Source organism: Atractosteus spatula, chromosome 1 (assembly GCF_055471065.1).
Source record: "Atractosteus spatula isolate fAtrSpa1 chromosome 1, fAtrSpa1.hap1, whole genome shotgun sequence".
Lineage (NCBI taxonomy): Eukaryota > Metazoa > Chordata > Actinopteri > Semionotiformes > Lepisosteidae > Atractosteus > Atractosteus spatula.
In genome coordinates this window covers 4,237,337-4,259,721 of record NC_142706.1, presented here as the reverse complement: position 1 = coordinate 4,259,721, position 22,385 = coordinate 4,237,337, and the positions used below count along the sequence as shown (strand labels likewise).

Here is a 22,385-nt window from a genome sequence, read left to right as displayed (position 1 = left end):
TCACCATCAGTTCAATCAAACGCAAATAATCATTTAGGCAGACTGCTACAGTATGTCTGAGAAAAGACAGTCGTGCTGTGAAACAGTACTCTGGACCTAAAAGTTCAGGAAAAGGCAATTAAATGGCTATTGTGCAAAGCATCGTGTTACTGATGGATCGTGCTTAATAGATTATTATACAAATAAACTATAGTACATAAAAGCGAAAGCATTAATTTTCGATAGACCCGGGTTGCGTTTGAGTAAGATATCTGTAATTTCAGTAGACGAGATCGTCTTGCTCTGTGTTTTTATCTTAAAGATACAGCTTCGTGTATTAAAGTTGGCAGTCCTCCAAATCAGTGGAACAACATTGGGTATACGCATGAGTTATATAATATTATAAAGTGCATATTTAGCTTTCTAAATACGAGTACAACGCAATGCATAAAATAACGCATTCGAACATGTTCTGTAGTAACGTACGGCATATCATTTGAACCGTGTCTTGAACAAAATATCTGTATTATTGAGCTCAGATGCTATCTACACAAGTGTAACGACTGCTCAGGTGCTTCTATCAGCAGAATATCCTGTTAATAGATGATATAGCTGCACCAGTACAGTAAGAGTTTAATAAAAGGTGGATAATAAAACCTTCTTGTTTGACAAAGTAACCAAAATGTCTTTGTTTTCAACTGTCTAGGCTAGAAACGTCATTTTGTTTCTCTCTGAAGGATAACTTGCTTTTGCTATCAAAATTTGCAAGTTTATTTAAAAAAAAAGCATCTATGCTATAAATCTATAGCTGTGTTTCACTACGTTAAAACAGCCCTTTGTGAATACTGGGAAAACTGAGACGACAGATAAAGTTCGATGAAAGATTCCTAGGACATCCTGGAAGATACTTTGTTTAAATATAATGGGAACAGGATTTGCCAAAAAAATGTTCGGGATATAGTCAAGTGTGGTATTTTGGAGAGAAGACCAATTCAGTAACATTTTTTTAGTTTTATTTTTAATTAAAAATCCTCTTTGAGTGATAGTAAGTTAAACGGCTCCAATGCTTCCCTCACCTTTAACGGTGTTTTCTAAGTGGTAGATTATGAAACTGATGTACTGTATAGTGAGTTTTAGTTAAAGTTCATTCTTAAAAATAAAACTTGTTATAACATCAGTCGCTTTTGGTTATTTATGGTTAGCTGCACAATTGTTAATTGCGAGTTATAAATCGTATAATTAGCTTCAGAGAGCTTTATTATTGTTTCTCCTTCAGATTATTTAGTTTCATTTGAACTCTCGTCGTCGTATCCCGATGTGGAACACGCTGTGGTCAAATGCAAGAGAACACACAAAATAGTGTACCCCATTCTTACCATGATCTCTGAATATCTACACGTCACTTGAACCGAAAATTAAAAGATTGAGCCCACTAGCAACACGCTAACTTTTTATCATCGAAGGGATCATAAACTTTGTTTTTTGTGTGCAGGTTACCAGATACATTTTTAAGGCAGTGGAATCGTGTGTGGCAGATTACATTCAATGACTTTGTCTTTGCGTGAATTGTAACAAACTGAATTTATCAGTTTTTAGACGGTGTCAGATATTAGTGATACTGACTAATACCGCAATAGATATTTTTATTTAATGCCCTCAAATGGGATTTCAAGATGCACTAAGACAATTATTTTGGTCAAAACAATCCTAATTATGTTTTTACAGACTGATTAATTGAAATGTCTTATAAAATCTGATTTATTTGGCACTTTTTTGTACAAGACATTACCATTATGAAGCTCTCCTTATAATTGAGATTAATGCATCCATTCAAAGAAACGGGTTAGAGGGTCGAATTCATTTTAAGTGCAGTTGTAATCAATTTCTGATGCAGCTTTTCACTTGAGCTCAGTCTGTGTCCAAAACTGTCTTATTATTTAGAATTATCTTATTGGTGATTGATAGAAGCACTTCTTAATCTTGAAATGTCATTTGTTTCACAATAAGAGTAGTGATTCTTTTAAAGCCTTTGACAGGCAGAAAGAGGGAAGTGTAGTTTTGGTTGGTCTCAACCTTTGTCAAAGTGAAATAAAAATGGATCCTTTAGTTATTTTGTACATGAAATTGGTGTAGTTTTTCAACAGTTTACAGGTGTGTTGTATGGAACACAATACAGATTATCACTCTTACTGAACGCAGTGACTCATTTCACAGCATAAATATTTAACAGATGAAAGTGTTTGCCTTCAGATGTACAATATAGAGTATAACTTATGAGTATGTGTAAGTATTAACCTACAGTAATTATGACATGAGTGTTTATATTGTTTTGGAAATTTTCAGTAATATGTACATTTTAACAAAAAGTGGCGGAGGAAATAGATTCCTTTATTTTCAGTTTACAAAACGGTTTGAAAATGTAGAAGCATGAAGCAGACATCTCAGTTCTGTTACAATTATGTAATATATTCACTGTGGAGAAAAATACCTGGACTGCTTTCAGAATGTAATAGCTAATTGTTACTTTCCTAGCAATCCAACATACCTAATTAGCTTAGTAGTTCAATGTAGTGCTTGAATAATGGTGCAATCCAGCATACCATCATTGTAACCTGTTTATATAAACTGTAAAATAAGTGGGAAAAATTAAACATCCTCATTTCACTCTAATGGTGTCTCTTTGATAATTTGAGAACAGGAACACCTCACTAAATATCTAAACAATGTTCTTATCTCACGGCAGCTGAATGCTCAGTGTTTTGTTCAAAAGTAAAAATACAGATTTTACTGCTAAACCTGAGAGATGGTAAAACAAATCTTTCAAAACCTTGATGTGAAAGGTCAAAGACAAACAATGTAATGAAGTCTTCTTTCAGATTGAACGTGTTCTACATGCAGATTGTTATGATAGTAGGATGAGAACCTAATGGAAGTCAGCTGTGAAATGAGGAAAAAATGTTTTGCACACTCTACACCTGCTAAAACATTTGAGTCATTTTTGGGATGTGTTCATGTTTTGACATTGTATCATTATTTGCTTTTTGCAAGTAAAAGCAAACATTTTATTCTTCGAGGAAGAAAAACAAAAATAGAATAGTGTTGGATTCTGGGAAGAACGTTCTGTTCCCTAGTTTTATTTTCTGTCTTAATTTTTGTTGGAATAACTTGTGTGGTGTTACTGTATTCTTGTATTAAAGCTGTAACCTTGTATTAAAGAAATCCAGTTGTTTTAAAGTGTAATAACTCAAGAATCATTGTAAAGGGAGTAAAAACCCCCACACAATAAATTCATTGTTTGAAATTAGTATTGATGGGGCAGCTCTCTGAGTTATTAGGAAAACATTACCATACAATCAATGTTTAATACAGTGCTCAAAATTATAAAGTTTTCTATTTTAACTCATTCTGATAGAAGAAAAAATATCGCACATCTGTGTTACATTCACAGTTTAAGGTGTGCATTTCCAGCATCACTCCTGCATCGTATTTCTACAATAAAAGATCTGTAAACGACCCTTTGGAATACAGGCACATTTTTTTTATTAGGTTCTTCGGTTTTGGCACTTTGGAGCGGGAAGACAGATCAGTGCCGTGCATTGTTGATTTTTTTTTACTTTTTCATCTCAGGATATTTTTAAAGTTAAACATGTTTAAGAACCCTATTTTTTATCCCAGGGAGCAGCACATTACTTTTCCCCATGAACTCTTATGAAAAATTCATAGTTTTCTCCTTTACAGAGCACTAAAGGGTGCCATTACGGCAACTTCTAAAAATACTTCTGAAGCCTTGCATGGAAAAGTGTTAAGATATTCTGCTTTTATACGGCTAATAGACAAATGCAATTTGATAGATATGGAAGGCTGTATCTTCTTCCCTTTAACCATAGGGATTGGTTTGGCGCCATTGTCAATTTCCAGTGTGCCACAGAGGCCACTTTTAAATCTTAAAGCGAGGAACTTCTGTCAGCAAAACCTGTCATTGGAATCCACATAAAAAAGGTCTCGTATTGGATGCAAGTGCCTGCTTCAGATTAGTTTGAAACGGCACATACAATCATCCAAAATGGAAACGACAGTACTAGATGCATATACCAAGAAATCTGAAATGTGAACTTCAAGTGGAATTATTAAAATGTTTTTAAACACTTAGCTAAAATGATCAGTTCTCTATTATTGACTTATTAACAAACTTAAATGATACCCTTCCATCAGTACAGGATAAACAATTTTATCCAGTTAGCAAAGGTAGTGGTGTCGGCTCTCTGTACAATAACTTGGCATTTGAAAGGTCCGTTATCAGTAGTATTTAGGTAACCATTGAGCTTTAAAATCAGTCATAGACAATTTATTGTTTATTAATTTTTCCACTTAAGCTTTGTAAAATCAAGATATGGTAAGAAAAATACTATATTTTCCAATAAACATAGTTTCCTGGAATTTATTGGAGTGAACAGTTAAAAACGAATTTTAGATAAATTGTCACGGATAAAAAACATTACCCCTCGTATGAAACAACACTATTGACCGTTTAATTGTGGTTTCCAGTTTCAGTTTATCAAACTTCATATAGACTTGTGTATAACTTTATATTTTATCAGTGCTATTTTTTTTAAGTTTATTGAGCACTGTTTCATCTACTGTACATGTATATGGGTTTGTAGAAAGAAATAATGTTAATGACGATCACCTGACAATAAATCCGTTAGATTTGATTGGTAAATATGGATTAGCCATAACAAAATTTTATATTGACTGCAGCTGTGTAGTTTTGTGTGATCACATTTTTGAACATTCATGTCCATTAATTTATTTAAAGTTGTCTGAAATGTCAAGACAAATTTTTTTCTCTCCCAAACATACAAAGATCTTACAGTAGAAATCATAGTGGAGGCTTTGAGTAAATTGTTTATGCACATAAGATTCAATTATTGTAACTCCTGATTGTTTAAGACTTCTGTGCACAAGTCTTTCCTGTCAAACTGCAGCTTAGCATTAATATTTTTTTGCAGTATCATTCACAGCTGTAAATTTAGACTGACCTTATTTAAAACATTTTTGTATTGTTAAGATGCACGTTATAATAACATGAGTGTGTTTTTTAATACATTTTTTAAAATTGATATACACCATAAATGTCTTTCGACACGATAGGGAAAGAGCATTTCTTTTTCGGTAGCAGTGAGCTCTGCACCTGTCACTGCCCCCGTGGCACTGTGGAAACTGCTTTGTTTTAGTACATATTTTAAGTAGAAGACATCAAAGGCTTCTGCAAGCAGTCAGAGCACTTAGTGTCACCACATACAGCATCTTGCTTAAAGGAATAAAATCCCACTGTTTTTCTCAAATACACGCACATGCTGTATTATGGGCAATGGAATTGGCAGCTACATGTAGAAGACTGGTTCAGTTAATGAAGAAAAAGTCATGTTTTCCTTATAATTGGGTGGCTTACATTCAGAACACTTAGGCAAAAGGTACCATAACTTTTTTTCCCCATTATTTTCCCAGTGCATGCATTCCTTTAAAGTTCTGCTCCGGTTAGTTGTCAGTTTCATCTCTGATTCTCAGACTTGGGAGGATGGGTCAAAATAGGTCTGTTGTGACCATGTGACATGCTTTACTTCTCCCAGCTACCTTTTTAAAAGCCTGTGAAATCTGTAGAATTTTATTCTGGGGAACATTTTTTTTTATTGAGTACGCTTTTGAGCGTCCTAGTAAGAAATTAATGAACACCAACAAGAAAGAAGAAAAACCACAGTGGACTCACGGTAAACTTCTTCATGTTTTCTTTTGTTGTTTTGTTTTTATTTTTTAGCATAAGAAATACTCCTTGATTTGTGATTTTTTAATTTTGCTTTGAATTTGAATGTGTTATAAATTTTAAGATTTTGACATTCAGCTTTATTATTTATGGTAATTTTTTTCACAACCTTCTGCATCTAAGTTTGTTCTGTTTTAGATGTATAATGTATCCGTTTTTAAGTGTTTTTGTTGTGTGTGTTACTGTAGGAATAATTTTGTCATTTATATTGTATGCTGGTTTTTAGTCTGCTTTGCAAAAAAATATTTTACATGAACAAAAGAGGTTTTTTAAATGAAAATATAAAAAAAGAAATAAAGATAAGAAACCTTTAAGGGTTTACACATAAGGAACTTGCATTCTGAAAGGTACTGTATGCTATTTTTTGAAATGCAGATTGCTTTGCTAGTAACATCTTTGTTAATCTTATAAAGTACATATGTGTTTGTTGTACAGTGTTGACTCTTTTATTTAGCAATTTGTTGCTATCATGTTGCTGTTTCATTATAACACACTAAGAATAATCAGCACTTCCTGTTCTGTGGTACAGTTCTGTATGTATTGTATGTGAGGGAATGGGGTTCTAGTAAGATAATGGTCCAAAGCAATCAAATTTCAAATTCAAGCAATCAAATCTTTGGTTTAAATTGATTGGCTGTCTGCATTTGGAAATAATATATTAATTTATACTGTATACACATTTCTGCATGAAAATATAGGAAAGCTATCAAATTTAAGAAGCTGACTTGTATGCTTTATTTACAATTTTTCAGAAAAAATATTAGACATTTTAATCTTTTTAATCTTTTTTTGAGTAATTTTAAATTACGTTTTGCCATTTAAGTAAGACAATTTTTGCCTGATATAAATTCATTAAACTAGTTCAAGTTAAACCAGCCTCTAGCAAGTATGTGATGCTTTTTTGTTCATTTGAAATGAAACAACTGCATTATACTCTTGTTTCAACATTTCTTCAACATTTCTGACAAGATGCAACCACATAACTGTTTAATCCTCTAATAAAATTGGAGCCAGACCTGTTCATTAATGGAAAATGGAGAAGACAATCTGTAACTGTAGCATTCAGCAAGCTAGTGTGAAATGAAACAAGATTTGGTACTTCCTTTTTTGTCATTTTTGGTGAAACGTGTACTACATTTAATTTTTTTTTCTCCAGATTTTTAATTTGTCAAGGATGATCAGGATATTCTTAATAGGAATAGTTTACAGTTACTTGTTTATTTGCAAATACACCAGCCATCTCATCTTGATAAAGTCGCCTCTAGCACAAACATATTTTTTTTTATTTTGCTTAATATGTCCTCTAATGGACGTTAGTGCACATGAGTGGGAAAAAAAAACTGCTCAGCTCGACGCTGCTTTTTGACGTGAGAGCCCAGAGAATGATCTATGGATTTGCATAGAAAATGGGAAGCTCAAAGGCTTGGCGCCATCACCGAAGAGCTGTGGCTTATTGGAGAAGTGCATTTTGATTGTGTTTTATATAGTAACACCTGTATTAAAAAATGGTAATGGGTGTGTTTTCTACTGCTGTGCATCCAGCACCTTTTATGAGCTCAAAATATATGGGAAGAGCAAATCAAAGAGGGAATTTGTAGATGAGTGATTATCGTGTGGCTCAGTTCCCTAATGGCAAGAATAAGGCCGTGCTGACAAGGATTTATCATACTGAACAGATGACGTCCAAACTGCCTGTAACAGTAGTTGTACATAACATAACCATGATTTAAAGTTGGCAGTAAACTAAACCTTACACCTTTACCAGCTTCCATTGTCATATAGATGAATGTGCTTATGTGGTTGTCAGAAAACCACAATTTCTGTAGACTCCTTATTATTTTAGTCTGAATTGCATTCTAGGTAATCGAGAGGATCTGAAAGGCAAACGTAGGAGCTAAGCAGCCCATCAGAAGTCCCATCTTCACTCTTTACAGTTAGCAGGAAGAGTTAGAAATGCAAAGTTGCCTTGGGAAAACTTTTATGATGTTTGATTTACAGCACACGTGATAAAAGTGCTATATATATGGGATATGTTATAAAAATGTTATTAAGTCTTGTGTTTCTGACTGGAGGGATTTTGGAATATGTGGGGGAGAAAGAACCTTGTGTTGGTTTTCAAGGATGCAATTTACAGTTTCGTCATGTGTAAGGGGATTTGTTTTTACCTAATGGGAACTGAGTATTTTTTTATTTCTTGACTTTGAGTTCACTTTGAATCAATCCCTCTTGAATCCTGGTTTTCACTGTAGTTTGAGTATAAAGATCATCGCCTGTGCCCCCTTTTGAATACAATTTTATCTTGGTTGGTTGATTCACTGTTCAGTTTCCAGGCTTCTCATGGAATGTGATTATTTTCATAATTACCGTTTTCCCTGATTTACATAGATGTCAGAACAGAAAGAGAAGAGCTCTCTTGAGATCCTTTTGTGTCATGAAGAACATAAATTCAGCATTGAAAGAAATGTATCGCTCTGTGTATGGATATCTGTATAGAAAAATAAATTACAGGTTTCCCTCGCCAACCGTTAATGTTGCGTTCCTGGAAAACCTCATGGTTGGCAAATACTTGAAAACATGGGAAACGGGTTAGTTTCTCAAAGGCCATGTTACACTCTTCAATGGCTAACATAAGTTGCAGATTTCTCCCTTAAAAATGACAAATACACCAGCATTTATTATAATTCAACATAGGAGACTAATAAAAAATATTAATGAAAAAGTGGGAATATTATTTGCCTTTGATCCTGAGACCTAAAAATAGCAATAGAAGTGAACTTTCTTAAGAGAGGAACATGCATGAGAGAGGGAGAGTGAGTGAGACAACAGTCTTAAGCCGATGGATAGGTGGGGCACTTTTTAAAAGTTTCCACAAGCAAAACCACATATGAGCAAGGGAAGACTATTACTCAGTGTGGAAACTGTATGTGAACAAGTTCACAGCGGCTGGTGAACTTGATACAGATTTTAGATTTTATACAGATTTTGGATGTTAATCAGAATAAAAAAAAAATTTAAATCAAGTAGGTGGCTACATCAGCATGTGTAGGCTGTAAAGGAACAAGTGAAGGTTTATTCCACGCTGAAAAGAGAAGAAAAGAAATGCAGCGTTTCGGCTGTGGAGCCTTCTTCAGGTGTGATATTTAGTCAGTCATAACTGATACAGTCAAGTTACTTTGAATGTTGTCTCCTCAGTGAGACGGTTGGTTGAACATGGGTGATTAAACGTTCTGTTCAATGTCAAGGCTGGTGCAAATTACGAAAAACACAGGAAAGCACCATTGTGTTCCAGTTATCAAGAGAACGATACCTTTGTGCCATCAGTATATAGGAGCAGCGCCTCAGGTTGATCATCCAGCAGTGAGTGAAGGCTTTGAGTAAACCACCGTGATGTCATCAGTGAGGCGTGGCACAAGTTTACAAACGCTAGTTGCTGCTTTATAACAGGCCAGTCAACAGGGAGGTCTAAGTGTGGTGAATCAAAACAGGAGCGTCCAGTCACCACTTGTTGAGCCTAGCAGTCAGGTTGTAGTCAATTACTACATTGATCAAGCCACAGCACCTCACATGTTGTCTTTCATGGGGGGTCATCCTAGTGTAGCAGCAAGCCATATCACTACAGTTAGAATAATGTGTTATTAAGGATTCCTGATAATCTTTGTGATGCCTTGACCAAGCAGTTTGGGCCTCAGTGTCAATGCAAAGGCAAGTGGTTAGGAGGGGCCTCTGATAAGAGATATTGTAAAGGTGTGTCCAATGCTGAATCATCTAATGATATACTGTACACCTGTACCCCTTTTTACGGATGTTCTTTTTATGAAATTTTGACACTATGACGCATGTGAATTGTTCCCCGAATTTTGAATAACAAAAGCCAACTTAGAAACTAAGAAGAAGCGATAAGAAGAAAAAGTTTGAATACTCTGCCAAATGCGGAGAGTGAATATGATTGTTTCATGTCAAGTGTGCGCATCACATTCAACTATTATGGGTGAGAGCTAGCAGAGGGCCTATGGACTGGCAGGAGAGACGTGTGCGCTCTTACTTTTTGTGTAAGAAAATTTGTGGTCTAGACTTTGTCATTGTCCCTAACGGTGCTAAGCAAATGCAAACTGTGTGTGTTTGTATAATTGCACAAGAGGCAAATGAAGTGGTTTCTGTACAGTACAGTACAGTACAGTACTGTACTAAGGTGGGATTAATAATATCTAACTAGGTAAGCAGTATTTTTTTAAACTAAAACAAACCTCGGTATGGATGTTAGTTATTATTGTTTCTTTTGTCTAAAAAAGAAAAACAAAGTAAAAGCAGGAGTTCAATTTTTGGGGTCCAGATTAGATTGTAATTTTTCCCCATAAGAAATAATGGAAATAGGTTTTTCATTTGACATATTTTTGCTATATGAAATGGTTTCCGGTAACAAATTGTTTGTTGAGTGTATACTGTATATGCACAGTATAAAGCGCATATGAGCTCCTGTGAATATGTAGTCTGTTTTTCCCAAAGCAAGATCCACCAGTGAGGAACCCGCAGGGTGGGTAGCAGGACCAAACATGATAACAGTCTCAACGCATTGCCAGCTGTGATGTTGTGCCTTAACCACTTGTAACCAACTCATTGTTTGGTGGTTAACTCACCGGCCCCTCTTTTCTCTCCAACTAAACTGGTATTCTGACTTTTCCAACCACATCTGAGGCAGAACCTTCCGAGTCAGAACGTTTGTCCAGGATGCCAGGTTGAGAGTATGAGTTAGTACAGTACAGAATTCTGCCCAAGATGTACTTTCTGAAAGGGGAGGAATCTAGTGTTCGCGAACCCACTGTTCATTTTCGCCTTATCAAGTTGGACAGTTTATGTCAGGCTCCTGGATATCTCGGCATAGTAGGGGAACCAAGGTCTACCACCTCTGTACCTTGCGGCCGGACGCCATGAATAAACCGCTTTAAATACTACATCGAAAGACAGAAGTCGGTATGAATCGACTCCCTTGCAGAGCTGCCTCTCCCTTCCTCACCTCTCTTCTCTCTGCGCTGGGACGCTCCCTACACAACCCGAGCACCTACCAAGCCAGAACAAGCTCCATCTTCTCAGCGGGAAGTTTAAATTCATCAAGGAACGTTTTGGCCAACGGATCTTTGAGTATAAAAAAATTATTTTTTTGCATTATATTTCTTGAGAGCTGAAGTATTATTCCAAACACTCTGTTTAGTTAATGAAAGTAAAATCATTTATTTGAATCTGACAATACGAATGTGATAAAATTATATGAGACTGATAAAACCCATGAGGTAGATCATAACATGTTACAGTCAGTGTATTTTAATTCTGAAGTTATTCATTCTCCTTGTAAACCCTTAGTGAATGATGAGCCTTTTGTATAGCAGTAGATCGTTTGACAAATATATTGTTTGTTGTTTGCTATACACGTTTTTGGTGTTATACAATATATAATTTATTGATATGTTTAGAATTTGTACAGCTTTTAATTATGTTTGATTAATTCCTAAAAGTCATCAAGTATTCTCACAATTTGCTGTTCCAATTTCTGATTGTTACAGTAGTTTAAAATCACATTACTACACTTGCATGATAATATCCCATCAGAATATTATTCTGCGCTGCTTAGTAATCCTTATTGCAAGACAAGAAGCTGGCAGTTATTCCATTGATACCTTTCTTGCCACGCTTGAGCCCCATATTGCAATTGTGGGAATAACAGGGGTGTCATGTGGCATCTAGGGCTCTGAGTCTAGTGAACAGGCACAACATTGTGCAGGCTTCATGAGAGCATTGGGACAGAATCCTAGCAAAAGGCACTTGCAACCTGGTGCAAAGCACGAGCCGTAGATGTGCAACTTGTATTATTAGCTGCAGTAGCCACAGACACAGCTAGCCTGTAACCTTTACTGCAGACCCCCTGTTGATCAGCCATGTTGATAGTGTTGTGTTGATAGTGAATTCACCCATGCAATGTGTTTTCAAAGAAATGTTGGTGTACCTGGTGCAAAAAGGGACTCTTCCTAATTTTCCAAAATCAGTAGTTACAGTATAATCACAGTTGTAGATTATACAGCAGTTATGCGATACGTTTCTTTTGATTCTCAGAATATCTAAGAGCATGAACATAAGACTTGAACATAGTAGCTAATTGATCCTTCTTGAAAAAAGCAGAGGTATTGCTCTCATCAACATGGCTGGACAGCTTGTTCCAAACTCCCACAACCATTCATGTAAAGTGCCTCCGTCTGTGAGTTCTAAATGCACCTTTCTGTATAAAATGGACTACTGCATAATATCACGTTATTTAGTGGCAAAGACGCATGTTAAAAGTTATTTTAGGTTGACTTTTTACCATGTAACCAGCATCATAACTTTTATACAGTTTTTCCTTTTTAAATGTAATATTTAACCTCTTTCGGTTTTCTTTTAGGAATGGCCAGCCTTTTTTCCTCATCTTTTTTTGATTTGTATGCCTTGTTACTTTGATCTCTTTCTCTGGAGACCATAATACTGAAGATTCAACTTTAATTTAAATTTTCTTCCTCAATTCCTCTGGTTTCCATGTGCACCTGCTTCTATCACAGTGGGAACAATTAGAATGGCAAACCTAGTTCTTAATGACAGTTTTGTTTTTTACAACAAGCACATATGCTCTTTTTCTGCTTTGATATACACCTCCACAGGAACTATTTAAGATCAGTGCAACATTGGGTCTGAGTACACTAGTAATGACTGAGAACAAAGCAAAACATCCCAAAACAAAAAAGTACTGTTCTTATATCCTTTAGGAATGCTATCATTTCAGAGCTTTGCCCGGAAGAGCTTTAAATCTAAGATTTCCTTTTAGATTTATCTTATGTTCCGCAGAATTGTGAAATATTCTGTATATAAAATATTCTGCAGATCTTCCATACCCCTTGTAATTTTAGGTGTTTTCCCTCCTACTGCAAGGACATGGGGATTTCCATGTGGATGGCAGAAGAAAGCCTGACTGAAAGCAGTTATCCTGACTAACATCAGGTTAACCACTGTGTTTTGTACTGGGAACATGGCTATAGGAGGGGCTCACCTGCTTTTTATAGCTCAGACAGTAAGGGCATCTAGCTCCTGACTGGAAGGTCCTAGGTTCAATGCCAGGTAGGGGCAAGCAATGGAGCTTGCTCTGATTCCTAGACAGCTCCCAGGTCCACTCAGCCTGCTTTCCAAATGCGTACCGGGGGTTAATCCTTCTGGGGGCAATGGGCCGCTGACACCATCACCTCCACCTTCAGTGTCGGATCATTGAGAAAATTGGTGGCCCTTGCCCCCCATTCCCCCATGGGCCTTTATGGCCTGAAAAGGGGACCTAAAGCATTCACAGCATTACAGCATTTTGTCTAAGCCTTTTTTTCCCTCACATAAGATATGCTGAACATATTTAATAAGGAACCAACATTGTTTAGGCCCATGTTACAAATCTCAGTCGTCTCATTGGCTTAGCGACTACGTGGTGACTGGAAGTAACCTATGTAACTATGAAAATGACAAAAAAGATGGTCCTTATTCTCTTAGTGAATTGTTACAGAAAAACTAGGATTTTTAATAGCCATAGAAATCTTTCTTTTTAGAAATTCTTTCCACTCTGCATGCTTTTTAAAAATCCAGTATCAGTGTCATATTACCTCTACGAGCACAGCAGACATCACATGTTCTTGTAGCAGTGTTAATTAGCCTGTACTTCACATTGAGACAGATTGTTCCACTCCTTGACCAAGCTCTGCACCAGTTTCTCGCTTAGTTGGCTAGGGATTTTGATAGTCGCCCGTGGCTTCACCAGTCTGGACCGTTTTTTTTTTGGGGTGTTGCAAGGCTGACTGCAGTAGTAGGTGAAGAGAACTCTTGCTGATAGTGGGAATTGCATCATGTTTTAAATGAGAGGTTGGCCTTGATTCCTGAAAGACAACACATCTTGAGCTGCAGCATCTCCGGAGTTTCCTTCTGGCTAGTTCAGACAGTATTCAGCCTCGCCCAGTGATGAGGCCATTTAAGGGTGTCGCAGTTTTCACTGAATATTCTCCGGTAGCTTTCCCTTTCTTCTCAGCATTCACAGACTTCGATAAAATAGGTGGACTCCTAGCTTAAGGCTGAGTGGAGAATGGGATAATATGACCTTTATTTCAAAGCATCAGGGCATGCCGGCAGTTAGGCCATTTGCGTTTCTGTGAGACAGGTCTTATGAACCTTTGCTGAGATGTGGAGATTAAAGAGAATATTGTAATTTCCATGAATCAATCAATAGTTAAGTGCTTTACAAAGTACTCTTGAATTCTTGATTGAGGAATATGTCATTTTATTTGAATGTTCAAGTTGAAATTTTCTCTTTTTATTTATTTTTAGGTACTTGTTTATGCTAATTCTTGTGGCAAATGCAAGCAGCTGTAGGCTCACGTGTGGTGTTAGTTTGAAGGCGTAATCTCATATTCTTATTCTTTTTTTAAAAATTGGGCCTACTGTAGGATATATTCATTATTCCGTACAATGCTACATATCTAAAATTTGAGCCATTAAAACACACACTTTGTCTTTAGTAAATACAGTGTATCTGTGGCTGTTTCTCTGTTATGTAGTCTAAAAGTACCTTCTCTTCCTATTTAGGTTTCTGAAAACTGGAATGTGAATAGTTACTGACACTGGGGTAGAATAGTGTAGTATAATGAGCAACGTTTAGAGCTCATGACTAATAGTTTGTGGTTCAAGTGACCACAGCAGACACTGTTGTGTCTTGATGTATGTAATTTACCCCATTTGTTCCAGTCCACCCATATATAAAGCTAAGGACCTGCATGGCTGGGACTAATCCCAGTGATGAATTGCTGCCCCATCCAGTGTGGAGGTAACTACAGTAGGAAACTAGGATGTGCTCTGGCCCATTGAGCTGCTGTGGCTCTGATATGGACTTAACCTGTATCTTTTACTATTGGACATACAGTATCACCCTAGCCTTTTTAATAGAGCATCTTAAATTGCAATTTTAAGGAATGAAATTTTGCAGAAGCTTCTGAATCACAATTAAAAGATGGTGGACCATCGGAAGGTACTGGCAGAGCGGATTTTCACTTGGTGTAAGATTTGGGTGTGCATTTTCAACATCTGTGTTTTGACATCTGCATCCCTAAAGCCTCACACATGCATTAAGAGGAAGCAACAATAGAGAGGAGTATGAGGCTTTTTGGAAGTAATGATTTGTAGCAGGAAATGTGAAAACAGTGCTCCTTGAATTTGTATAGGCTGGTTTTAGTGAGCATGTAGTAGATTTGAAGTATCTTACTTAGGTGATAACAATAATGCACAGTATAATTTGAAAAATAAAACTCTTATTAACCCCCAAAAAATTGCCGTTAGTGTTTTCATGCCATTTTCAATAACAGATTTCCAAATTAATGTTGACATTTCTAATATATAAGGTTCAGAGGTCCAGCAAGTCATGTTTCATTTCTTTGAATTTTTTGCACCTTTTTTAACTCTACAGTCTGGCATAGTATTTTGTCAGGCAGTAAAAACCTGGCCACAGCATATGTTGCTGAGCTTATATGAGTTTGATAAGGCTGTTATTGATTGATATTTAAAAAAAAATCTAATTTGCCAAATTTCAATTGGAAGGACAGTGAAGCATAAAACCTTCTCTATTCCTTTTTAACAATCCAGTGAGTGCTCTGGATCATAGTGCAAAGACAGTTTACTGTAGTATTCTGAGGACTGGAGGGTATTTCACAAAGGTTTAAGACATTGATGGCAGGAACACAGCTTCTGTAGCAGTAATTGAGCTGGAGGTGATGGATGCATCCACTTTATCCAATTATAACGGAGGTCTGTCCAGTTGTTGCTTTCTGTGGTGCATTCGGTTCACTTGACAAACAGACTGAGGTCACCTTCTGAAGTGGACTCAGTGTGGATGATTTCCCCAAGCTGACTTTTTTTTTTCCCCCCAACTTCTCTTCAAATGCACCAAACCACAGTGCTGGTCAAATCCTACAAAATTGTCCCGTGCTGTACACACCCAAAAGTGCTGCTTGATTCACCTCCTTCATCCCTTTTATGTCTCCTATGAGACTAAAAGGCATTGACGGTTTGAATGAGATATTTGTGCTGTCTTTTTTAAACAAGAATTCTTGTTTAAAAAAGACAGCACACATATCTCATTCAGTATTGCAACTATATCACATAATTTATTTTTTAAATTTTATTTCCACCTGTAGTGTCTTGGCCTGACAAATCTTTTTTTTTCTTTGTTCTTGCTTTCATTTAATCTAAGGAGTTTCTTACAGGTACATGCTGAATATGAAAATGTATATTTGTTTTCAGCCTCCATTTTTTCCTGTCCCTGACAGAGATATATTACTTTAAAATGAGTGTTCTTATTTACACTGAGAAAACAAACTACCACAGCAGCTGCAGGGAACAAAAAAAACCTTGATCAGGTGTATTTTGCATCGTTACAAGGGAGTGTACAACAAAAGTAGTTGTACAAAGCCCAGCTGGATGAAAAACCAACATAATCCACTATATAATGGGTGTAATTATGTAGAGTAGCAGTTAGGATTATAGACTTGTAACCACAGGGTTGTGGGTTCAAATCCCCCTCAATTAAATGAATCACTTAACTACCTAATTCTATATTTTTTCTAATTTGTTCTGTTTTCTTATTTGTTATGTGTCAGTATTAGGAACTGCACATGCTACAGTTCGTGCCTTATATCTTTATCCAGTCTTGTAAAAACTACTCTAGAGAGCTCACTATTTTTCAGTTAATTCTTTTATATTGCTTAACACATTCTGCTGTACTACTGCCACTTCACAATATAACTGGACTTGTAAAGCAAGAAATGATCTTTGGCAGGGACAATGTGGTGTAGGTTAAGCGATTGACTAAATCTAGCCAATACATAAAAAGTAGTAATAAAACTACCAACAAATATCTAACTTCATTCTCTAGAATAATGCTCATTGTCAACTTGGAAACAATGAAATAAGGTCTGACATTTAATATAGGCAGATACCCAGAATATTTTTTGATAAATTAAAAATCTTTCAGAAAAAATAAATTTGTTTCATCTAGTGACAATGAAAACTATATTAAAAAAAATATAAATTAATCAGCTAAATTACTTCTGACGGCAAACTATTATTTAGAGGACCTTTAAATATTACAATGCCTGTTAGTTTATTAATTTTTTATGATGTTGTACTTATAATAGTTTTAAAAGTAAAGATACACTTCAGAAGTTTAATTTCCTATTGCATCCTCTATAATACAGCACTTGACATCCCTTTTACAGACTTTTGCATTATTAATCTCTGGTCTTTTTGCTAAATATGGTTAACTCTTCTCATGATTAAATATGGTATTGTTTTAAAATTATTTAAAAACATAGTTACAAAATATACTTTTCTACCCTTGCCTTAACAGAAGAGAATGTGTTGTATTTGCTTTCAGATAGTAAATATCAACAGAAGGGGAAGGAATGTTTAGCATTGACCTGCTTTTATAGGATTTTTAATACTGTATAGCAGTTAAGTGACGTATAGTATCAAGCACTTTAAACTCTGCCTTGAACATAAACCAGACCACCAACAAGTTAATTGAATATGTTTAAATTTTAATTATGCAATTTCTGCTAAGCTATACAGGGGGATGCATTTCGTTTGTGAAATTCTGTATTTTTCCACAGAAGTCTTTCTTCATTGAATGGTAAAAGCATAAGTTTAATTACTTCCCAGCTCTCTGCATTAACATCTGTTTCAGCAAAGGAACTAGTTTTAATTCTGTTATGCTTAGGTTCAGTATGGCATGACAAATGAGCAACCTGAAAGCGATGACGAACTGTTTTTTTCCACCATGTGCCATTAGACAATTCTCCACACATATGGCAGAGGTGTTCCTCCCCATCTGTGAAGTACTCAAAATTAGGATCAGAACTCAGTCCAGAGCATGTTGCTTAACGCTAATTTACTTAATCTAAATGAACTTTCTGCTGAAATCAATATGTAATTTCATTAATTGCTACCGCTTTGAAGTTCATTCACAAACAGTTATAGTGTCCTCTGACCTCACAAATACTGAATTAGGAGGCAAAAAAATGTTGATTTCATTCCCAGCTTTTTTTACATGTTGCTGAATGTAAATGAGTTTATTTCTGTCCTCAGATGTAACCTTTGATCCCTAAGAAATGCAAGCTATAACCATTCTTGATGTTTCATCTTGTTGTATTATTATTATTTCTTCTGATGATTCAGTATCATGTTCTCAGGGTACCAGACCTATTAAATGCTTTTGTGTTCCAGTGTTTTTTCCCACAGTATTTTAAAATTTGACTTTGCTCTTTTAAAATGCAACTGTGATTAGATTGCCCAGTGTATAAAAATCAAGATAATGGCAACTTTGGTTGCATTACCTTTATGATTAGCTTTTAGGATGCAGTTTAATATCCCTAGGTACATTAACTTCTTCTACTCATAAATTATTTATGTGTGAAGATTTTTAATTCTCACAAAGGCAAGCATCTTATCCCACTAATAATTACGGATGTCAGTTTCACAATTATAATAAGCACTATGCTCACAAATAGCTCATATGTTTTGCAAATTAATTTAAATTGCATAAACCTATGGAACAATAGCTGTACTTCATTTTAAACCCCTTCATCATGTTGCATTTTGGTGAACAATGGATGTAAATGAAATTGGATGGATAATTGCATCATGGTGATCCAGTGGATTATGTGTAAGGCCTTAGTGAGTAAGCCTGTGTGCTTCACTCCACCTCGACTCTTGTGTATGTGGGTATCAGAGTGTTATTCATAAAGCCTACCATCTGTTTTATCTTGGTGGTAAAAGGTGTGTCCAGCTTGTGCTTTTTTCTAATGTCCTTACAAGTGTATCAGTAAATTCTGCTCCTACTTACCAGAATTTCCAAATCTGACTCTGCCCTATTCTGGTGACCAGAGAGGTGGAGTTGTCCTTCACCGCCACCCTTGACCATTCCCAGCTAAAATGTTAAATGTTAACCCCAGGTAAAGATCTGACAGTACTGCTCAGAGGGGCAAGACTATGGACTCGGTTAAGTCCATACTGAGTTTGCACAGCCTTGCCGAGCTGAAACTCCCCCTTTCATTTCATTGGTGAAACAGGTTCTCACTTCTGCACCCGATCTGTGGTGTAGGGGTAGCTGCTAGTAAAAATCAGAGCTGTGTGCCAGCCAGGTGACAATTTCTATGGTGGATGAAGTCTCCTCTCCTATATGCAAAGTCCTTTGGTATTCTTTGGAATAGAAGTTTTACTTCCAAGAAGTGCTTGGATTCTTTTGCACATATCCGGCCATTTTTGTATCATGTATTTTTTTTAGGAAAATCTGCACTTTATTCCTTCATACAGTGTTTTTGAAATTACCATAAGGTGACTAGATGGTTTGCTTTTGATTGTCAGGAACTGCCTCCTAAAACATAGATTGTTTTTTTTTTTATTTGTTTTGTTTCACATTCAATGAGGACATTCAATGTTTCCCAATTTTATCCTGAAAATCCTTTATTGCCTTTGACTTGTGCTTTAAACTTTGATTTTGTTTTGAAACTCGAGAAGCTGACTTTACTTGCTTTCATGAGACAAAATGACTGAGTATAGCAACACCTGGTGAAACGTGTGCCACCTCTATGTACTGTAGTGTAATTAACTTATTGAAAATACTTGTCCACACAAAGGCAAATGAAATTCATCAGTGAATTACAGTTGCTTGTAATATTTACTGCTGTCCAGGATGCTCAATAATCTGTGGCATCTCTGTGACATTGTTTGAAATAAAGTTTTGTTTCTATTCATAAAAAAGTTCTATGTGTTTAATTCTGAGTTATGCCACCTTTTGATTTATTTCTCCTACTTTTGACAACTAAACAAATTATGATTCCAAGTAATATTTGAGCAGGACCTTATTTTTATACACTATTATAAAAGGGCAGCATAAGATTACTATAAAAAATGATAAAACTGCACAAAGCACTCATAGTGATGCGTTACTGAGCCAACATTCAGAAAGGTTTATTGACTCAGCGGTTGGACTCCAAGCATTATTTCAAAGAAGCTTATACCATATTCATTGTATTGCCATGCCAGGTCTTTTCACAAAAGAAATGCTTTTCTTCAAAAGTACAGTGCCCAGCAAGGAAAGGAAAGTTTTCACATTTTGAAATTTGCCACTGCAGCAGAAATGTTCTACTCCAAACCCCTGTGTAAGTGTAGTGTTTTATTACAACTAGCTGTGGGAGTCTTGAGTTCATCTAGTTGTATTCCTAACCTCTGCTTGGGTCCAACTCTCTTGTTATTTTACTGCACTCCAGTCAGATCCATCACACACTACTTTGTCATTCATGTCTTAAGTATTTGTGTCTGTAGCCTAACAAAGTGCACTAGACAAGAGCCTGTTGCTGCCTATCTAGGCGTGACTGCGATACAGTACATCTTCTATTCACCCAATAAGAAAGTGCAGTTTGGGGAGGAAGTAGACATTAAGATATAGAAAGATAAATATCCATGGAACATCCTTTTGGCGTTTTTTTATGTACTTTTAGGTGAATGGAGGAGATGTGTATGTTAATAATTCGTGTATATAAATCTGATGAACTGACCTGCAATGTTACACTGAAGTTTCCTTCAGTAAAGGTTTGTGCCTCTGTTATTCATGAAATTGAAATACCTGTGATATGGGTTAATACAACTCCCTAAATTTAATCCATTTTAATCATTCAGGATTTGTTTTACTTATCCTTTTCTGAAAGCATACGTTTCAACAGTAAATGAAATGCACACAGCATTTGATAGCGGATACTGCAGCCATTTGCCAACAGCAGTTACAAAATTGCAGACAGGTTGGGAAGCTACTGTAGAGAAAGAGAAAATAGACTTGCTGACAGCATGTACGTAATTTAATCTTGCCATCTGGAAGAAAATAAAACCATTTTTGAACCACCCTAAAGTATAGAAATAGTTTGTTGCGCATTCTGTTTCTTGAAAGTGGTGTGGGAACAGGCAGTTTAATGAGAAAGCCACTCCAAAGGGGACAGTCCAATAGAGGTATCCATACACCCAAGCCACTTTATATGAAATTCTTTGCAGCAAAGTATTCAGAGTTCCTAAAGAGTGAAAGGACCGTGTTGTGTATTGGTGCTTTATTTTTTTTTTCTTTTTAACCTGTTTCTTTGTGCTGAACCTTTGCTTTTTACTTGAAGTAAACTGGGCCTCTGTAGCTGTGTAGCTCACTAATTAACAAGTCAGTCGTGTCTTGGAACTGAGCTGAGGGTGGTGTGTCTTCATTGTGTGGGGATTAGAGTTTTGTTTTAAATTGTCTCCAGTTCTACACAGCTGCACAAACCTGAATTTTAACCCTCAAGTGGTGTTGACATTCTTAGCACAAATGTTAATCAATTTCATTGCTTAAATCGGGGAATTATTGAGAAATAAACATGCCATATATAAAATATACTGTATGCAAATTAGTGTTTGTGTATGCCACTGTGCGTGTGTGTAAAATGCAGTGGGTCTGAATTAAGTGAAAACATCAAGCCACCTGCCAGTAGCCAAGTAAACAGAAAAACATTAAAACAAGCAGAGTTCTTTCATCTGCCTGATGGCAACCCACCACGTACAGCATTTATAAGTTGTGACTGACAGATGGGTTGCAATTTTGTTTTTCCACTTTACCTGCACAATTTGGAGTCGCTGATTATTTCTTCACGTCTTGGCTTGCATGAGTAACTGCTGTACCCACACAGGGAGTGCGTACTGTATGAGCAGGCATGTGCTCTCCTTAAACTTGTTTCTCTGTAAAGGATTTTTCAGATTGAAGTAAAGTTTAAGTCGGTTTTCAGCAAGTTCTAACTGGGGACTGAAAGTGTAATTGCACGCTAAGTGGGAATAACTTGTGGTAATAATTTTTACAATGCTATGACAACTAAAATACCACGTTCTGTCATAAGGGCTGTAATAACAGTGCATTTAACAAAGTCTGCAGCATGAAAGCATTATTTGTCATCCTGTGTAATGTTTTAGACACCACAGTAAGTACGTGCTCTATTGTTCGGGTATCAGAATTATGATACATTCAATAGATCTGTTGCAAAGATGTCTCCACTATAAAACTACTTTCAGATTTCTCACACTTTTTTTCAACAGAACGTTAGTCTGAACCAGAAATAAGTTATTGTGCCACAGTTTCGCATGACTTGACTGGAACATTATGGCACAGATTATTGGCATTAATCTGAGGATGCTGCTGGGAACACCCAGGGAACAACCATTTTCGCCATTCTCTCCCATCTGAAGCTCGTTAAACAGCTCTCACCGTAATAGTTGTGAGAGAAAAGAACAAAATAACTTCCACAACTTAAGCAAGGATCCTGCACAAGTGTGTTTCCATCCTTTCATCCATTTTCTAACCGCAGGATCGGAATCGCAGCAGAGCAATGGGTGCTTGGCGGGCTACACCCTGGAGGGGACGCCAGTCCATCGTGAGGCACACGCAGACACACACACACAGACTCACACACATACACTGGCACCAGCA

General features: G+C 36.3%; 1 protein-coding gene across 3 annotated transcripts in view; it reads left to right on the top strand.

Moving 5' to 3' along the window:
• Positions 1-22,385, top strand: part of LOC148840435 (teneurin-3) — a 276,657-nt gene that overhangs the window by 919 nt on the left and 253,353 nt on the right. The window lies entirely within an intron of this gene.